General features: G+C 58.4%; 11 non-coding genes across 11 annotated transcripts; all 11 read left to right on the top strand.

Moving 5' to 3' along the window:
* Window positions 1-898: 898 nt before the first annotated feature.
* Window positions 899-1,062, top strand: LOC138512611 (U1 spliceosomal RNA). The gene has a single exon (XR_011281409.1). It is a non-coding gene; the product is annotated as a U1 spliceosomal RNA (small nuclear RNA).
* A 942-nt stretch (window positions 1,063-2,004) lies between these two features.
* Window positions 2,005-2,168, top strand: LOC138512673 (U1 spliceosomal RNA). Its single transcript, XR_011281463.1, has one exon. It is a non-coding gene; the product is annotated as a U1 spliceosomal RNA (small nuclear RNA).
* A 927-nt stretch (window positions 2,169-3,095) lies between these two features.
* LOC138512610 (U1 spliceosomal RNA) lies at window positions 3,096-3,259 on the top strand. Its single transcript, XR_011281408.1, has one exon. It is a non-coding gene; the product is annotated as a U1 spliceosomal RNA (small nuclear RNA).
* Window positions 3,260-4,204: 945 nt separating this feature from the next.
* On the top strand, window positions 4,205-4,368 carry LOC138512609 (U1 spliceosomal RNA). Its single transcript, XR_011281407.1, has one exon. It is a non-coding gene; the product is annotated as a U1 spliceosomal RNA (small nuclear RNA).
* Window positions 4,369-5,310: 942 nt separating this feature from the next.
* On the top strand, window positions 5,311-5,474 carry LOC138512608 (U1 spliceosomal RNA). The gene has a single exon (XR_011281406.1). It is a non-coding gene; the product is annotated as a U1 spliceosomal RNA (small nuclear RNA).
* Window positions 5,475-6,431: 957 nt separating this feature from the next.
* Window positions 6,432-6,595, top strand: LOC138512607 (U1 spliceosomal RNA). The gene has a single exon (XR_011281405.1). It is a non-coding gene; the product is annotated as a U1 spliceosomal RNA (small nuclear RNA).
* Window positions 6,596-7,537: 942 nt separating this feature from the next.
* Window positions 7,538-7,701, top strand: LOC138512672 (U1 spliceosomal RNA). The gene has a single exon (XR_011281462.1). It is a non-coding gene; the product is annotated as a U1 spliceosomal RNA (small nuclear RNA).
* A 927-nt stretch (window positions 7,702-8,628) lies between these two features.
* On the top strand, window positions 8,629-8,792 carry LOC138512605 (U1 spliceosomal RNA). The gene has a single exon (XR_011281404.1). It is a non-coding gene; the product is annotated as a U1 spliceosomal RNA (small nuclear RNA).
* A 969-nt stretch (window positions 8,793-9,761) lies between these two features.
* LOC138512604 (U1 spliceosomal RNA) lies at window positions 9,762-9,925 on the top strand. Its single transcript, XR_011281403.1, has one exon. It is a non-coding gene; the product is annotated as a U1 spliceosomal RNA (small nuclear RNA).
* Window positions 9,926-10,867: 942 nt separating this feature from the next.
* Window positions 10,868-11,031, top strand: LOC138512603 (U1 spliceosomal RNA). Its single transcript, XR_011281402.1, has one exon. It is a non-coding gene; the product is annotated as a U1 spliceosomal RNA (small nuclear RNA).
* Window positions 11,032-11,991: 960 nt separating this feature from the next.
* LOC138512601 (U1 spliceosomal RNA) lies at window positions 11,992-12,155 on the top strand. The gene has a single exon (XR_011281401.1). It is a non-coding gene; the product is annotated as a U1 spliceosomal RNA (small nuclear RNA).
* The last annotated feature ends 3,688 nt before the right edge of the window (window positions 12,156-15,843 follow it).

The raw sequence follows: 15,843 nt of genomic DNA, 5'->3' as shown, positions 1-15,843 counted from the left end.
CGGCCTGCTGGTTGCTGTTGCTGCTCCAGGCCTGGCTGTCCTGCACTATGGAGCCCTGGCCTACAGATGGCATGCCTCATGCAAAGCCCTCTGCCGAAAGGGATGCTGGGAGATCACTGTCTCCCCACTCTGGAGGCTGGCCCAGGGAGGTGGCAGAAGGCCCCGTCTTGTCGGAAGGCCGGCCAGGCCCTGCAGCCTTTCCCAGGGCTGCAGGCCTGTCGCCCCTTCAGCCTCACCCTGGCCTTTGCGGGCTGCTAGCCTTGCCAAGCCCCCTCGGCCTGGGCCCGGCGAGGGCTCTGCCCGGCGAGGGGTCTGACCGCGTTTGGGAGCGTTCGGGAAGGCTTGGGGCGCGATACCCTGCTCCCAAAGGCCTTAGGCCTGGTTTGCTCTATGCCCACATGAATTGATTTCTGCTTCTCTTTCCACCAGCAGGCACCCCGGACGACACTGACTATGCCAGAGAAGGAACGACTGCAAGCATGCGCAACAACACAGGGCCCTGCTGGCCTCTGACCCTGGGCGAAAGGGGCGACCGGAGGAGGAGGAGGAGGAGGAGGAGGAGGAGGAGGAGGAGGAGGAGCAGAAGAAGAGCAGCAGAAAAAGAAAGGGGGATAGAAAAAAAAAAACAAAAGCCAAGCCGTACGGAGGAGGAGGAGGAGGAGGAGAAGAAGGAGCTGCAGCAGAAAAAGAAAGGGTCGAAAAAAATACAAATGCCAAGCAACAAAAGGCCTTCCCCCTCCCTTTTTGGGCCTGTACGATGGGTGGGCGGCCGGCTGCCATCACCAGATGCAAATCTCGCTGGAAACTGAGCATTGTGGGAAAGCCGTTCCGCACGATGCCACCCTGTGTCTCCAGTGCCACACAAGAGGGGCCAGCCGTGCTGTTCCTGAACCAACTCATACTTACCTGGCAGGGGAGACACCATGATCACTAAGGTGGTTCTCCCAGGGTGAGGCTCATCCATTGCACACCGGATGTGCTGACCCCTGCGATGTCCCCAAATGCGGGATACTCGACTGCATAATTTCTGGTAGTGGGGGACTGCGTTCGCGCTTTCCCCTGATCTTTGGTTTCAAAAAATAGAACAAAAAAAAATGACTTGTCGGCCTGCTGGTTGCTGTTGCTGCTCCAGGCCTGGCTGTCCTGCACTATGGAGCCCTGGCCTACAGATGGCATGCCTCATGCAAAGCCCTCTGCCGAAAGGGATGCTGGGAGATCACTGTCTCCCCACTCTGGAGGCTGGCCCAGGGAGGTGGCAGAAGGCCCCGTCTTGTCGGAAGGCCGGCCAGGCCCTGCAGCCTTTCCCAGGGCTGCAGGCCTGTCGCCCCTTCAGCCTCACCCTGGCCTTTGCGGGCTGCTAGCCTTGCCAAGCCCCCTCGGCCTGGGCCCGGCGAGGGCTCTGCCCGGCGAGGGGTCTGACCGCGTTTGGGAGCGTTCGGGAAGGCGTGAGGGGCTTGGGGCGCGATACCCTGCTCCCAAAGGCCTTAGGCCTGGTTTGCTCTATGCCCACATGAATTGATTTCTGCTTCTCTTTCCACCAGCAGGCACCCCGGACGACACTGACTATGCCAGAGAAGGAACGACTGCAAGCATGCGCAACAACACAGGGCCCTGCTGGCCTCTGACCCTGGGCGAAAGGGGCGACCGGAGGAGGAGGAGGAGGAGGAGGAGGAGGAGGAGGAGGAGCAGAAGAAGAGCAGCAGAAAAAGAAAGGGGGATAGAAAAAAAAAAACAAAAGCCAAGCCGTACGGAGGAGGAGGAGGAGGAGGAGAAGAAGGAGCTGCAGCAGAAAAAGAAAGGGTCGAAAAAAATACAAATGCCAAGCAACAAAAGGCCTTCCCCCTCCCTTTTTGGGCCTGTACGATGGGTGGGCGGCCGGCTGCCATCACCAGATGCAAATCTCGCTGGAAACGGAGCATTGTGGGAAAGCCGTTCCGCACGATGCCACCCTGTGTCTCCAGTGCCACACAAGAGGGGCCAGCCGTGCTGTTCCTGAACCAACTCATACTTACCTGGCAGGGGAGACACCATGATCACTAAGGTGGTTCTCCCAGGGTGAGGCTCATCCATTGCACACCGGATGTGCTGACCCCTGCGATGTCCCCAAATGCGGGATACTCGACTGCATAATTTCTGGTAGTGGGGGACTGCGTTCGCGCTATCCCCTGATCTTTGGTTTCAAAAAATAGAACAAAAAAAAATGACTTGTCGGCCTGCTGGTTGCTGTTGCTGCTCCAGGCCTGGCTGTCCTGCACTATGGAGCCCTGGCCTACAGATGGCATGCCTCATGCAAAGCCCTCTGCCGAAAGGGATGCTGGGAGATCACTGTCTCCCCACTCTGGAGGCTGGCCCAGGGAGGTGGCAGAAGGCCCCGTCTTGTCGGAAGGCCGGCCAGGCCCTGCAGCCTTTCCCAGGGCTGCAGGCCTGTCGCCCCTTCAGCCTCACCCTGGCCTTTGCGGGCTGCTAGCCTTGCCAAGCCCCCTCGGCCTGGGCCCGGCGAGGGCTCTGCCCGGCGAGGGGTCTGACCGCGTTTGGGAGCGTTCGGGAAGGCGTGAGGGGCTTGGGGCGCGATACCCTGCTCCCAAAGGCCTTAGGCCTGGTTTGCTCTATGCCCACATGAATTGATTTCTGCTTCTCTTTCCACCAGCAGGCACCCCGGACGACACTGACTATGCCAGAGAAGGAACGACTGCAAGCATGCGCAACAACACAGGGCCCTGCTGGCCTCTGACCCTGGGCGAAAGGGGGGACCGGAGGAGGAGGAGGAGGAGGAGCAGAAGAAGAGCAGCAGAAAAAGAAAGGGGGATAGAAAAAAAAAAACAAAAGCCAAGCCGTACGGAGGAGGAGGAGGAGGAGGAGGAGAAGAAGGAGCTGCAGCAGAAAAAGAAAGGGTCGAAAAAAATACAAATGCCAAGCAACAAAAGGCCTTCCCCCTCCCTTTTTGGGCCTGTACGATGGGTGGGCGGCCGGCTGCCATCACCAGATGCAAATCTCGCTGGAAACGGAGCATTGTGGGAAAGCCGTTCCGCACGATGCCACCCTGTGTCTCCAGTGCCACACAAGAGGGGCCAGCCGTGCTGTTCCTGAACCAACTCATACTTACCTGGCAGGGGAGACACCATGATCACTAAGGTGGTTCTCCCAGGGTGAGGCTCATCCATTGCACACCGGATGTGCTGACCCCTGCGATGTCCCCAAATGCGGGATACTCGACTGCATAATTTCTGGTAGTGGGGGACTGCGTTCGCGCTTTCCCCTGATCTTTGGTTTCAAAAAATAGAACAAAAAAAAATGACTTGTCGGCCTGCTGGTTGCTGTTGCTGCTCCAGGCCTGGCTGTCCTGCACTATGGAGCCCTGGCCTACAGATGGCATGCCTCATGCAAAGCCCTCTGCCGAAAGGGATGCTGGGAGATCACTGTCTCCCCACTCTGGAGGCTGGCCCAGGGAGGTGGCAGAAGGCCCCGTCTTGTCGGAAGGCCGGCCAGGCCCTGCAGCCTTTCCCAGGGCTGCAGGTCTGTCGCCCCTTCAGCCTCACCCTGGCCTTTGCGGGCTGCTAGCCTTGCCAAGCCCCCTCGGCCTGGGCCCGGCGAGGGCTCTGCCCGGCGAGGGGTCTGACCGCGTTTGGGAGCGTTCGGGAAGGCGTGAGGGGCTTGGGGCGCGATACCCTGCTCCCAAAGGCCTTAGGCCTGGTTTGCTCTATGCCCACATGAATTGATTTCTGCTTCTCTTTCCACCAGCAGGCACCCCGGACGACACTGACTATGCCAGAGAAGGAACGACTGCAAGCATGCGCAACAACACAGGGCCCTGCTGGCCTCTGACCCTGGGCGAAAGGGGCGACCGGAGGAGGAGGAGGAGGAGGAGGAGGAGGAGGAGGAGGAGGAGCAGAAGAAGAGCAGCAGAAAAAGAAAGGGGGATAGAAAAAAAAAAACAAAAGCCAAGCCGTACGGAGGAGGAGGAGGAGGAGGAGAAGAAGGAGCTGCAGCAGAAAAAGAAAGGGTCGAAAAAAATACAAATGCCAAGCAACAAAAGGCCTTCCCCCTCCCTTTTTGGGCCTGTACGATGGGTGGGCGGCCGGCTGCCATCACCAGATGCAAATCTCGCTGGAAACTGAGCATTGTGGGAAAGCCGTTCCGCACGATGCCACCCTGTGTCTCCAGTGCCACACAAGAGGGGCCAGCCGTGCTGTTCCTGAACCAACTCATACTTACCTGGCAGGGGAGACACCATGATCACTAAGGTGGTTCTCCCAGGGTGAGGCTCATCCATTGCACACCGGATGTGCTGACCCCTGCGATGTCCCCAAATGCGGGATACTCGACTGCATAATTTCTGGTAGTGGGGGACTGCGTTCGCGCTTTCCCCTGATCTTTGGTTTCAAAAAATAGAACAAAAAAAAATGACTTGTCGGCCTGCTGGTTGCTGTTGCTGCTCCAGGCCTGGCTGTCCTGCACTATGGAGCCCTGGCCTACAGATGGCATGCCTCATGCAAAGCCCTCTGCCGAAAGGGATGCTGGGAGATCACTGTCTCCCCACTCTGGAGGCTGGCCCAGGGAGGTGGCAGAAGGCCCCGTCTTGTCGGAAGGCCGGCCAGGCCCTGCAGCCTTTCCCAGGGCTGCAGGCCTGTCGCCCCTTCAGCCTCACCCTGGCCTTTGCGGGCTGCTAGCCTTGCCAAGCCCCCTCGGCCTGGGCCCGGCGAGGGCTCTGCCCGGCGAGGGGTCTGACCGCGTTTGGGAGCGTTCGGGAAGGCGTGAGGGGCTTGGGGCGCGATACCCTGCTCCCAAAGGCCTTAGGCCTGGTTTGCTCTATGCCCACATGAATTGATTTCTGCTTCTCTTTCCACCAGCAGGCACCCCGGACGACACTGACTATGCCAGAGAAGGAACGACTGCAAGCATGCGCAACAACACAGGGCCCTGCTGGCCTCTGACCCTGGGCGAAAGGGGCGACCGGAGGAGGAGGAGGAGGAGGAGGAGGAGGAGGAGGAGCAGAAGAAGAGCAGCAGAAAAAGAAAGGGGGATAGAAAAAAAAAAACAAAAGCCAAGCCGTACGGAGGAGGAGGAGGAGGAGGAGGAGAAGAAGGAGCTGCAGCAGAAAAAGAAAGGGTCGAAAAAAATACAAATGCCAAGCAACAAAAGGCCTTCCCCCTCCCTTTTTGGGCCTGTACGATGGGTGGGCGGCCGGCTGCCATCACCAGATGCAAATCTCGCTGGAAACGGAGCATTGTGGGAAAGCCGTTCCGCACGATGCCACCCTGTGTCTCCAGTGCCACACAAGAGGGGCCAGCCGTGCTGTTCCTGAACCAACTCATACTTACCTGGCAGGGGAGACACCATGATCACTAAGGTGGTTCTCCCAGGGTGAGGCTCATCCATTGCACACCGGATGTGCTGACCCCTGCGATGTCCCCAAATGCGGGATACTCGACTGCATAATTTCTGGTAGTGGGGGACTGCGTTCGCGCTTTCCCCTGATCTTTGGTTTCAAAAAATAGAACAAAAAAAAATGACTTGTCGGCCTGCTGGTTGCTGTTGCTGCTCCAGGCCTGGCTGTCCTGCACTATGGAGCCCTGGCCTACAGATGGCATGCCTCATGCAAAGCCCTCTGCCGAAAGGGATGCTGGGAGATCACTGTCTCCCCACTCTGGAGGCTGGCCCAGGGAGGTGGCAGAAGGCCCCGTCTTGTCGGAAGGCCGGCCAGGCCCTGCAGCCTTTCCCAGGGCTGCAGGCCTGTCGCCCCTTCAGCCTCACCCTGGCCTTTGCGGGCTGCTAGCCTTGCCAAGCCCCCTCGGCCTGGGCCCGGCGAGGGCTCTGCCCGGCGAGGGGTCTGACCGCGTTTGGGAGCGTTCGGGAAGGCGTGAGGGGCTTGGGGCGCGATACCCTGCTCCCAAAGGCCTTAGGCCTGGTTTGCTCTATGCCCACATGAATTGATTTCTGCTTCTCTTTCCACCAGCAGGCACCCCGGACGACACTGACTATGCCAGAGAAGGAACGACTGCAAGCATGCGCAACAACACAGGGCCCTGCTGGCCTCTGACCCTGGGCGAAAGGGGCGACCGGAGGAGGAGGAGGAGGAGGAGGAGGAGGAGGAGGAGGAGGAGGAGGAGGAGGAGCAGAAGAAGAGCAGCAGAAAAAGAAAGGGGGATAGAAAAAAAAAAACAAAAGCCAAGCCGTACGGAGGAGGAGGAGGAGGAGGAGAAGAAGGAGCTGCAGCAGAAAAAGAAAGGGTCGAAAAAAATACAAATGCCAAGCAACAAAAGGCCTTCCCCCTCCCTTTTTGGGCCTGTACGATGGGTGGGCGGCCGGCTGCCATCACCAGATGCAAATCTCGCTGGAAACTGAGCATTGTGGGAAAGCCGTTCCGCACGATGCCACCCTGTGTCTCCAGTGCCACACAAGAGGGGCCAGCCGTGCTGTTCCTGAACCAACTCATACTTACCTGGCAGGGGAGACACCATGATCACTAAGGTGGTTCTCCCAGGGTGAGGCTCATCCATTGCACACCGGATGTGCTGACCCCTGCGATGTCCCCAAATGCGGGATACTCGACTGCATAATTTCTGGTAGTGGGGGACTGCGTTCGCGCTTTCCCCTGATCTTTGGTTTCAAAAAATAGAACAAAAAAAAATGACTTGTCGGCCTGCTGGTTGCTGTTGCTGCTCCAGGCCTGGCTGTCCTGCACTATGGAGCCCTGGCCTACAGATGGCATGCCTCATGCAAAGCCCTCTGCCGAAAGGGATGCTGGGAGATCACTGTCTCCCCACTCTGGAGGCTGGCCCAGGGAGGTGGCAGAAGGCCCCGTCTTGTCGGAAGGCCGGCCAGGCCCTGCAGCCTTTCCCAGGGCTGCAGGCCTGTCGCCCCTTCAGCCTCACCCTGGCCTTTGCGGGCTGCTAGCCTTGCCAAGCCCCCTCGGCCTGGGCCCGGCGAGGGCTCTGCCCGGCGAGGGGTCTGACCGCGTTTGGGAGCGTTCGGGAAGGCGTGAGGGGCTTGGGGCGCGATACCCTGCTCCCAAAGGCCTTAGGCCTGGTTTGCTCTATGCCCACATGAATTGATTTCTGCTTCTCTTTCCACCAGCAGGCACCCCGGACGACACTGACTATGCCAGAGAAGGAACGACTGCAAGCATGCGCAACAACACAGGGCCCTGCTGGCCTCTGACCCTGGGCGAAAGGGGCGACCGGAGGAGGAGGAGGAGGAGGAGGAGGAGGAGGAGGAGGAGCAGAAGAAGAGCAGCAGAAAAAGAAAGGGGGATAGAAAAAAAAAAACAAAAGCCAAGCCGTACGGAGGAGGAGGAGGAGGAGGAGAAGAAGGAGCTGCAGCAGAAAAAGAAAGGGTCGAAAAAAATACAAATGCCAAGCAACAAAAGGCCTTCCCCCTCCCTTTTTGGGCCTGTACGATGGGTGGGCGGCCGGCTGCCATCACCAGATGCAAATCTCGCTGGAAACGGAGCATTGTGGGAAAGCCGTTCCGCACGATGCCACCCTGTGTCTCCAGTGCCACACAAGAGGGGCCAGCCGTGCTGTTCCTGAACCAACTCATACTTACCTGGCAGGGGAGACACCATGATCACTAAGGTGGTTCTCCCAGGGTGAGGCTCATCCATTGCACACCGGATGTGCTGACCCCTGCGATGTCCCCAAATGCGGGATACTCGACTGCATAATTTCTGGTAGTGGGGGACTGCGTTCGCGCTATCCCCTGATCTTTGGTTTCAAAAAATAGAACAAAAAAAAATGACTTGTCGGCCTGCTGGTTGCTGTTGCTGCTCCAGGCCTGGCTGTCCTGCACTATGGAGCCCTGGCCTACAGATGGCATGCCTCATGCAAAGCCCTCTGCCGAAAGGGATGCTGGGAGATCACTGTCTCCCCACTCTGGAGGCTGGCCCAGGGAGGTGGCAGAAGGCCCCGTCTTGTCGGAAGGCCGGCCAGGCCCTGCAGCCTTTCCCAGGGCTGCAGGCCTGTCGCCCCTTCAGCCTCACCCTGGCCTTTGCGGGCTGCTAGCCTTGCCAAGCCCCCTCGGCCTGGGCCCGGCGAGGGCTCTGCCCGGCGAGGGGTCTGACCGCGTTTGGGAGCGTTCGGGAAGGCGTGAGGGGCTTGGGGCGCGATACCCTGCTCCCAAAGGCCTTAGGCCTGGTTTGCTCTATGCCCACATGAATTGATTTCTGCTTCTCTTTCCACCAGCAGGCACCCCGGACGACACTGACTATGCCAGAGAAGGAACGACTGCAAGCATGCGCAACAACACAGGGCCCTGCTGGCCTCTGACCCTGGGCGAAAGGGGGGACCGGAGGAGGAGGAGGAGGAGGAGCAGAAGAAGAGCAGCAGAAAAAGAAAGGGGGATAGAAAAAAAAAAACAAAAGCCAAGCCGTACGGAGGAGGAGGAGGAGGAGGAGGAGAAGAAGGAGCTGCAGCAGAAAAAGAAAGGGTCGAAAAAAATACAAATGCCAAGCAACAAAAGGCCTTCCCCCTCCCTTTTTGGGCCTGTACGATGGGTGGGCGGCCGGCTGCCATCACCAGATGCAAATCTCGCTGGAAACGGAGCATTGTGGGAAAGCCGTTCCGCACGATGCCACCCTTTGTCTCCAGTGCCACACAAGAGGGGCCAGCCGTGCTGTTCCTGAACCAACTCATACTTACCTGGCAGGGGAGACACCATGATCACTAAGGTGGTTCTCCCAGGGTGAGGCTCATCCATTGCACACCGGATGTGCTGACCCCTGCGATGTCCCCAAATGCGGGATACTCGACTGCATAATTTCTGGTAGTGGGGGACTGCGTTCGCGCTTTCCCCTGATCTTTGGTTTCAAAAAATAGAACAAAAAAAAATGACTTGTCGGCCTGCTGGTTGCTGTTGCTGCTCCAGGCCTGGCTGTCCTGCACTATGGAGCCCTGGCCTACAGATGGCATGCCTCATGCAAAGCCCTCTGCCGAAAGGGATGCTGGGAGATCACTGTCTCCCCACTCTGGAGGCTGGCCCAGGGAGGTGGCAGAAGGCCCCGTCTTGTCGGAAGGCCGGCCAGGCCCTGCAGCCTTTCCCAGGGCTGCAGGCCTGTCGCCCCTTCAGCCTCACCCTGGCCTTTGCGGGCTGCTAGCCTTGCCAAGCCCCCTCGGCCTGGGCCCGGCGAGGGCTCTGCCCGGCGAGGGGTCTGACCGCGTTTGGGAGCGTTCGGGAAGGCGTGAGGGGCTTGGGGCGCGATACCCTGCTCCCAAAGGCCTTAGGCCTGGTTTGCTCTATGCCCACATGAATTGATTTCTGCTTCTCTTTCCACCAGCAGGCACCCCGGACGACACTGACTATGCCAGAGAAGGAACGACTGCAAGCATGCGCAACAACACAGGGCCCTGCTGGCCTCTGACCCTGGGCGAAAGGGGCGACCGGAGGAGGAGGAGGAGGAGGAGGAGGAGGAGGAGGAGGAGGAGGAGGAGGAGGAGGAGGAGGAGGAGCAGAAGAAGAGCAGCAGAAAAAGAAAGGGGGATAGAAAAAAAAAAACAAAAGCCAAGCCGTACGGAGGAGGAGGAGGAGGAGGAGAAGAAGGAGCTGCAGCAGAAAAAGAAAGGGTCGAAAAAAATACAAATGCCAAGCAACAAAAGGCCTTCCCCCTCCCTTTTTGGGCCTGTACGATGGGTGGGCGGCCGGCTGCCATCACCAGATGCAAATCTCGCTGGAAACTGAGCATTGTGGGAAAGCCGTTCCGCACGATGCCACCCTGTGTCTCCAGTGCCACACAAGAGGGGCCAGCCGTGCTGTTCCTGAACCAACTCATACTTACCTGGCAGGGGAGACACCATGATCACTAAGGTGGTTCTCCCAGGGTGAGGCTCATCCATTGCACACCGGATGTGCTGACCCCTGCGATGTCCCCAAATGCGGGATACTCGACTGCATAATTTCTGGTAGTGGGGGACTGCGTTCGCGCTTTCCCCTGATCTTTGGTTTCAAAAAATAGAACAAAAAAAAATGACTTGTCGGCCTGCTGGTTGCTGTTGCTGCTCCAGGCCTGGCTGTCCTGCACTATGGAGCCCTGGCCTACAGATGGCATGCCTCATGCAAAGCCCTCTGCCGAAAGGGATGCTGGGAGATCACTGTCTCCCCACTCTGGAGGCTGGCCCAGGGAGGTGGCAGAAGGCCCCGTCTTGTCGGAAGGCCGGCCAGGCCCTGCAGCCTTTCCCAGGGCTGCAGGCCTGTCGCCCCTTCAGCCTCACCCTGGCCTTTGCGGGCTGCTAGCCTTGCCAAGCCCCCTCGGCCTGGGCCCGGCGAGGGCTCTGCCCGGCGAGGGGTCTGACCGCGTTTGGGAGCGTTCGGGAAGGCGTGAGGGGCTTGGGGCGCGATACCCTGCTCCCAAAGGCCTTAGGCCTGGTTTGCTCTATGCCCACATGAATTGATTTCTGCTTCTCTTTCCACCAGCAGGCACCCCGGACGACACTGACTATGCCAGAGAAGGAACGACTGCAAGCATGCGCAACAACACAGGGCCCTGCTGGCCTCTGACCCTGGGCGAAAGGGGCGACCGGAGGAGGAGGAGGAGGAGGAGGAGGAGGAGGAGGAGCAGAAGAAGAGCAGCAGAAAAAGAAAGGGGGATAGAAAAAAAAAAACAAAAGCCAAGCCGTACGGAGGAGGAGGAGGAGGAGGAGGAGAAGAAGGAGCTGCAGCAGAAAAAGAAAGGGTCGAAAAAAATACAAATGCCAAGCAACAAAAGGCCTTCCCCCTCCCTTTTTGGGCCTGTACGATGGGTGGGCGGCCGGCTGCCATCACCAGATGCAAATCTCGCTGGAAACGGAGCATTGTGGGAAAGCCGTTCCGCACGATGCCACCCTGTGTCTCCAGTGCCACACAAGAGGGGCCAGCCGTGCTGTTCCTGAACCAACTCATACTTACCTGGCAGGGGAGACACCATGATCACTAAGGTGGTTCTCCCAGGGTGAGGCTCATCCATTGCACACCGGATGTGCTGACCCCTGCGATGTCCCCAAATGCGGGATACTCGACTGCATAATTTCTGGTAGTGGGGGACTGCGTTCGCGCTTTCCCCTGATCTTTGGTTTCAAAAAATAGAACAAAAAAAAATGACTTGTCGGCCTGCTGGTTGCTGTTGCTGCTCCAGGCCTGGCTGTCCTGCACTATGGAGCCCTGGCCTACAGATGGCATGCCTCATGCAAAGCCCTCTGCCGAAAGGGATGCTGGGAGATCACTGTCTCCCCACTCTGGAGGCTGGCCCAGGGAGGTGGCAGAAGGCCCCGTCTTGTCGGAAGGCCGGCCAGGCCCTGCAGCCTTTCCCAGGGCTGCAGGCCTGTCGCCCCTTCAGCCTCACCCTGGCCTTTGCGGGCTGCTAGCCTTGCCAAGCCCCCTCGGCCTGGGCCCGGCGAGGGCTCTGCCCGGCGAGGGGTCTGACCGCGTTTGGGAGCGTTCGGGAAGGCGTGAGGGGCTTGGGGCGCGATACCCTGCTCCCAAAGGCCTTAGGCCTGGTTTGCTCTATGCCCACATGAATTGATTTCTGCTTCTCTTTCCACCAGCAGGCACCCCGGACGACACTGACTATGCCAGAGAAGGAACGACTGCAAGCATGCGCAACAACACAGGGCCCTGCTGGCCTCTGACCCTGGGCGAAAGGGGCGACCGGAGGAGGAGGAGGAGGAGGAGGAGGAGGAGGAGGAGGAGGAGGAGGAGGAGGAGGAGCAGAAGAAGAGCAGCAGAAAAAGAAAGGGGGATAGAAAAAAAAAAACAAAAGCCAAGCCGTACGGAGGAGGAGGAGGAGGAGGAGAAGAAGGAGCTGCAGCAGAAAAAGAAAGGGTCGAAAAAAATACAAATGCCAAGCAACAAAAGGCCTTCCCCCTCCCTTTTTGGGCCTGTACGATGGGTGGGCGGCCGGCTGCCATCACCAGATGCAAATCTCGCTGGAAACTGAGCATTGTGGGAAAGCCGTTCCGCACGATGCCACCCTGTGTCTCCAGTGCCACACAAGAGGGGCCAGCCGTGCTGTTCCTGAACCAACTCATACTTACCTGGCAGGGGAGACACCATGATCACTAAGGTGGTTCTCCCAGGGTGAGGCTCATCCATTGCACACCGGATGTGCTGACCCCTGCGATGTCCCCAAATGCGGGATACTCGACTGCATAATTTCTGGTAGTGGGGGACTGCGTTCGCGCTTTCCCCTGATCTTTGGTTTCAAAAAATAGAACAAAAAAAAATGACTTGTCGGCCTGCTGGTTGCTGTTGCTGCTCCAGGCCTGGCTGTCCTGCACTATGGAGCCCTGGCCTACAGATGGCATGCCTCATGCAAAGCCCTCTGCCGAAAGGGATGCTGGGAGATCACTGTCTCCCCACTCTGGAGGCTGGCCCAGGGAGGTGGCAGAAGGCCCCGTCTTGTCGGAAGGCCGGCCAGGCCCTGCAGCCTTTCCCAGGGCTGCAGGCCTGTCGCCCCTTCAGCCTCACCCTGGCCTTTGCGGGCTGCTAGCCTTGCCAAGCCCCCTCGGCCTGGGCCCGGCGAGGGCTCTGCCCGGCGAGGGGTCTGACCGCGTTTGGGAGCGTTCGGGAAGGCGTGAGGGGCTTGGGGCGCGATACCCTGCTCCCAAAGGCCTTAGGCCTGGTTTGCTCTATGCCCACATGAATTGATTTCTGCTTCTCTTTCCACCAGCAGGCACCCCGGACGACACTGACTATGCCAGAGAAGGAACGACTGCAAGCATGCGCAACAACACAGGGCCCTGCTGGCCTCTGACCCTGGGCGAAAGGGGCGACCGGAGGAGGAGGAGGAGGAGGAGCAGAAGAAGAGCAGCAGAAAAAGAAAGGGGGATAGAAAAAAAAAAACAAAAGCCAAGCCGTACGGAGGAGGAGGAGGAGGAGGAGAAGAAGGAGCTGCAGCAGAAAAAGAAAGGGTCGAAAAAAATACAAATGCCAAGCAACAAAAGGCCTTCCCCCTCCCTTTTTGGGCCTGTACGATGGGTGGGCGGCCGGCTGCCATCACCAGATGCAAATCTCGCTGGAAACGGAGCATTGTGGGAAAGCCGTTCCGCACGATGCCACCCTGTGTCTCCAGTGCCACACAAGAGGGGCCAGCCGTGCTGTTCCTGAACCAACTCATACTTACCTGGCAGGGGAGACACCATGATCACATGGTTCTTTCTTGGCCTGCATTCCCTAAGGAGCTGCAATTAGCTGATGAGCTAAAAAAAACGGCACTTTTAAGTGCTTTTGGAGCGTTCGTTTTTGCCGCGAATTTCGGGACCTGCGACGGGAGAAACAGAAGAAGGACTACCGCGACGTCGAGATGGCTGGACAACTGACCCCCGGGATGAAGAACACCATCCGGATGAAGAGGAAACCAGATGCGGACGGCAGCATACCCCAGCTGAGCAGGGAGACCTTCTCCAGGCTGATGCTCACAGGCCTGGGCTTTGCCCCCTCCGAGGTCTGGTGTCTGCAGGTGTTCCCAGCATCAGGGACATACCTGGTCACCATGGCCTCAGGGGAAAGCTGCCGCCGCTACTGGACCATGTGCTGGAGCAGAAGAGAGGAGAAGCCCTTTGCAGACTTCTCTATGGAATGCCAGCAGCAGATGGGAGTGAAGAAGATGACCGTGCACATTTACAACCCCCACGTGCATGTGCAGGATGTCACCACCTTCCTCCGCAGGCACTGCACACTGCTGAAAGACCCCGTGAGGTCTTTAGACAGCAATGGAATCTGGGATGGAAAGTGGCACGTCACGGCCAAGCTGCCGGAAGACCCGGGAGCAACGGACGGGACCCGCCACCCCCCATCCAGCTTCGCCATTGGCAGGGACGCTGGATACCTGTATTACGCTGGGCAGCCGAGGCTCTGCAACAGGTGTGGCAAGCCGGGCCACACGGGCAGGGACTGCGCCGCCCTAACATGCAGGAACTGTAAGCAAGAGGGACACACAGCCAAGGACTGCACGATGGAGGTAGCTTGCAACCTCTGCGGGCAGGAAGGCCACCGCTTTAGGGACTGCCCCAGCAGGGCCAGATCCTACGCAGAGGCAACAGCCCCCCATGAGAAGAGGCGCCACAGGAGGCACCTCCTACTGCGGCCCAAAGGAAGGACAAAAAAGAGGGCAAACCTAAGGTGACCAAGCCGGCCGCCACACCAGAGGAAGCCCAGGACCGTGAAACAGACCCCGCACTCAGCACCATACCAGAGACCAGCGAGACACAACAGCTGGTTCTCCAGCCCAACGCTGAGGACGCAGAGGGGGGTCCTTGGACCAAAGTGGATTCAAACAGCAGAAAGAGGAGGCTAAAGGAGTCCTCCGACACTATGCAGGGGGCGCCCAAAAAACCCCTCAGCACCAGCAACAGCTTCGACCCACTGGGGGTTGAGGCAGAGCAAGAGGAAATGGAGATGAGAGGGGACCAAGTCACTCTGGTCCTGCAGGAAATGAGGTTCATGGCCGATCAAATGGCCTCATCCCCCCTCCCGCAGGAGGCAGAAGAAGAAGCAGAGGACATGGAGAGCGAGGTCGAAGAACAAATTGGAGGAACCCAGGCAAGGATGACAACAGCCCAGCCGGGCGCCGAGGCAGAGAGCACCAAAGCAATGCAGACAGGCGGAGCAGCACCAGAACAGCACCACACAGCAACCGCAGAGGGTCCGGTCCTGGAGCCGCAGCGAGAGGGTGGACAGCCTGGTATGTAGCTCTGCCCTGTGAGTAAAACCAATATGCCATGAACTGAATTTTATTAGTTTAAGCTAAACCTTTAAACATTATTATGGCTATTTCATTATTTTCCATAAATGTGAGAAGCGTTAAGGACAAGAGCAGATGCGCTAGCACCCTGAGTTTTTTGGCTAGCCAGAATAGTGATGTTTATTTTCTATCGGAATGTGCCATCCCTTATTCCCAGTCCTACAGACACCTGGAGGACCAGTGGACTCTAGGCCCCTCATATTGGTCAGGGGGGAACAGCACTAGGGCTACAGGTGTAGCCATCTTAGTCAGAGGGAAGCGTTTCACGGCCGACTCCGTCACCGAGCTTGAATGCGGCAGAGCTCTTGTCGTTGACGGCTCGTGGGCGGGGGAGCCGGTGAGGCTCATGGCTGTGTACGCCCCCTCAGATGTAGATGAGCGGATGGAAATTCTCCAGCGCCTGAGGCCACTGCTGGTCACCACCAGAACAATATTGATGGGTGGGGATTTTAATTGTGTCTTGAAAGAGGGAGGACGCATAGGTCTGAGGGCGGGTTCTGGGTGGATGGATGCCGCAGCAAAGCTCCTGGCGGAGATGGTGCACGAGGCATCCTTGAAAGATGTAATAGGGTCAATGGGGCCTAACGGCAGGAACTTCTCCTGGAGCTCCCCAGATGGCTCCCTGCACTCTAGGATAGACTTTGTCTTCACCTCCCAAACAGTGAGGGGGGGACAGAGTACTATGATACCTGTCCACTTCTCTGACCATCGAGCTATCCACTTCCAGGGTGAACTGACGGGCAAGTTCCTAGCAGGACCGGGAGCCTGGAAGTTGAACAGCTCCCTGCTGAGAGAAGAGAGACTGGAAGCCGACCTAAGGGAGATGTACAGGTCATGGCAGGAAATGAAGGATGGCTTCCAGTCGACAGGGGAGTGGTGGGAATGGGTCAAGGGAAAGGTCCAAGATTTTTTTAAGAATGCGGGGAGGAGGAAAGCTCAGGGGAGGAAGAGGGAGTGTAAAAAACTGCAGCGAGAGCTACAGGAGCTGCACGACCTCCAACTCAAGGGATGGGACGTAAGGGTTCCCCTGGAGGAAGTCAAGAAAGGGCTGAGCCAGCACTTTCGGGATGAGTCCAGGGGCATCATCTTCCGGTCCAAAGTGGAGAACCTGGAAAAGGGGGAGAAATGCAACTCCT

The sequence above is a fragment of the Ambystoma mexicanum genome, chromosome 6p (genome assembly GCF_040938575.1).
Source record: "Ambystoma mexicanum isolate Mex_15411 chromosome 6p, UKY_AmexF1_1, whole genome shotgun sequence".
Lineage (NCBI taxonomy): Eukaryota > Metazoa > Chordata > Amphibia > Caudata > Ambystomatidae > Ambystoma > Ambystoma mexicanum.
The sequence above is the reverse complement of the archived record's forward strand: the minus strand, read 5'-3'. Positions and strand labels throughout refer to the sequence as shown.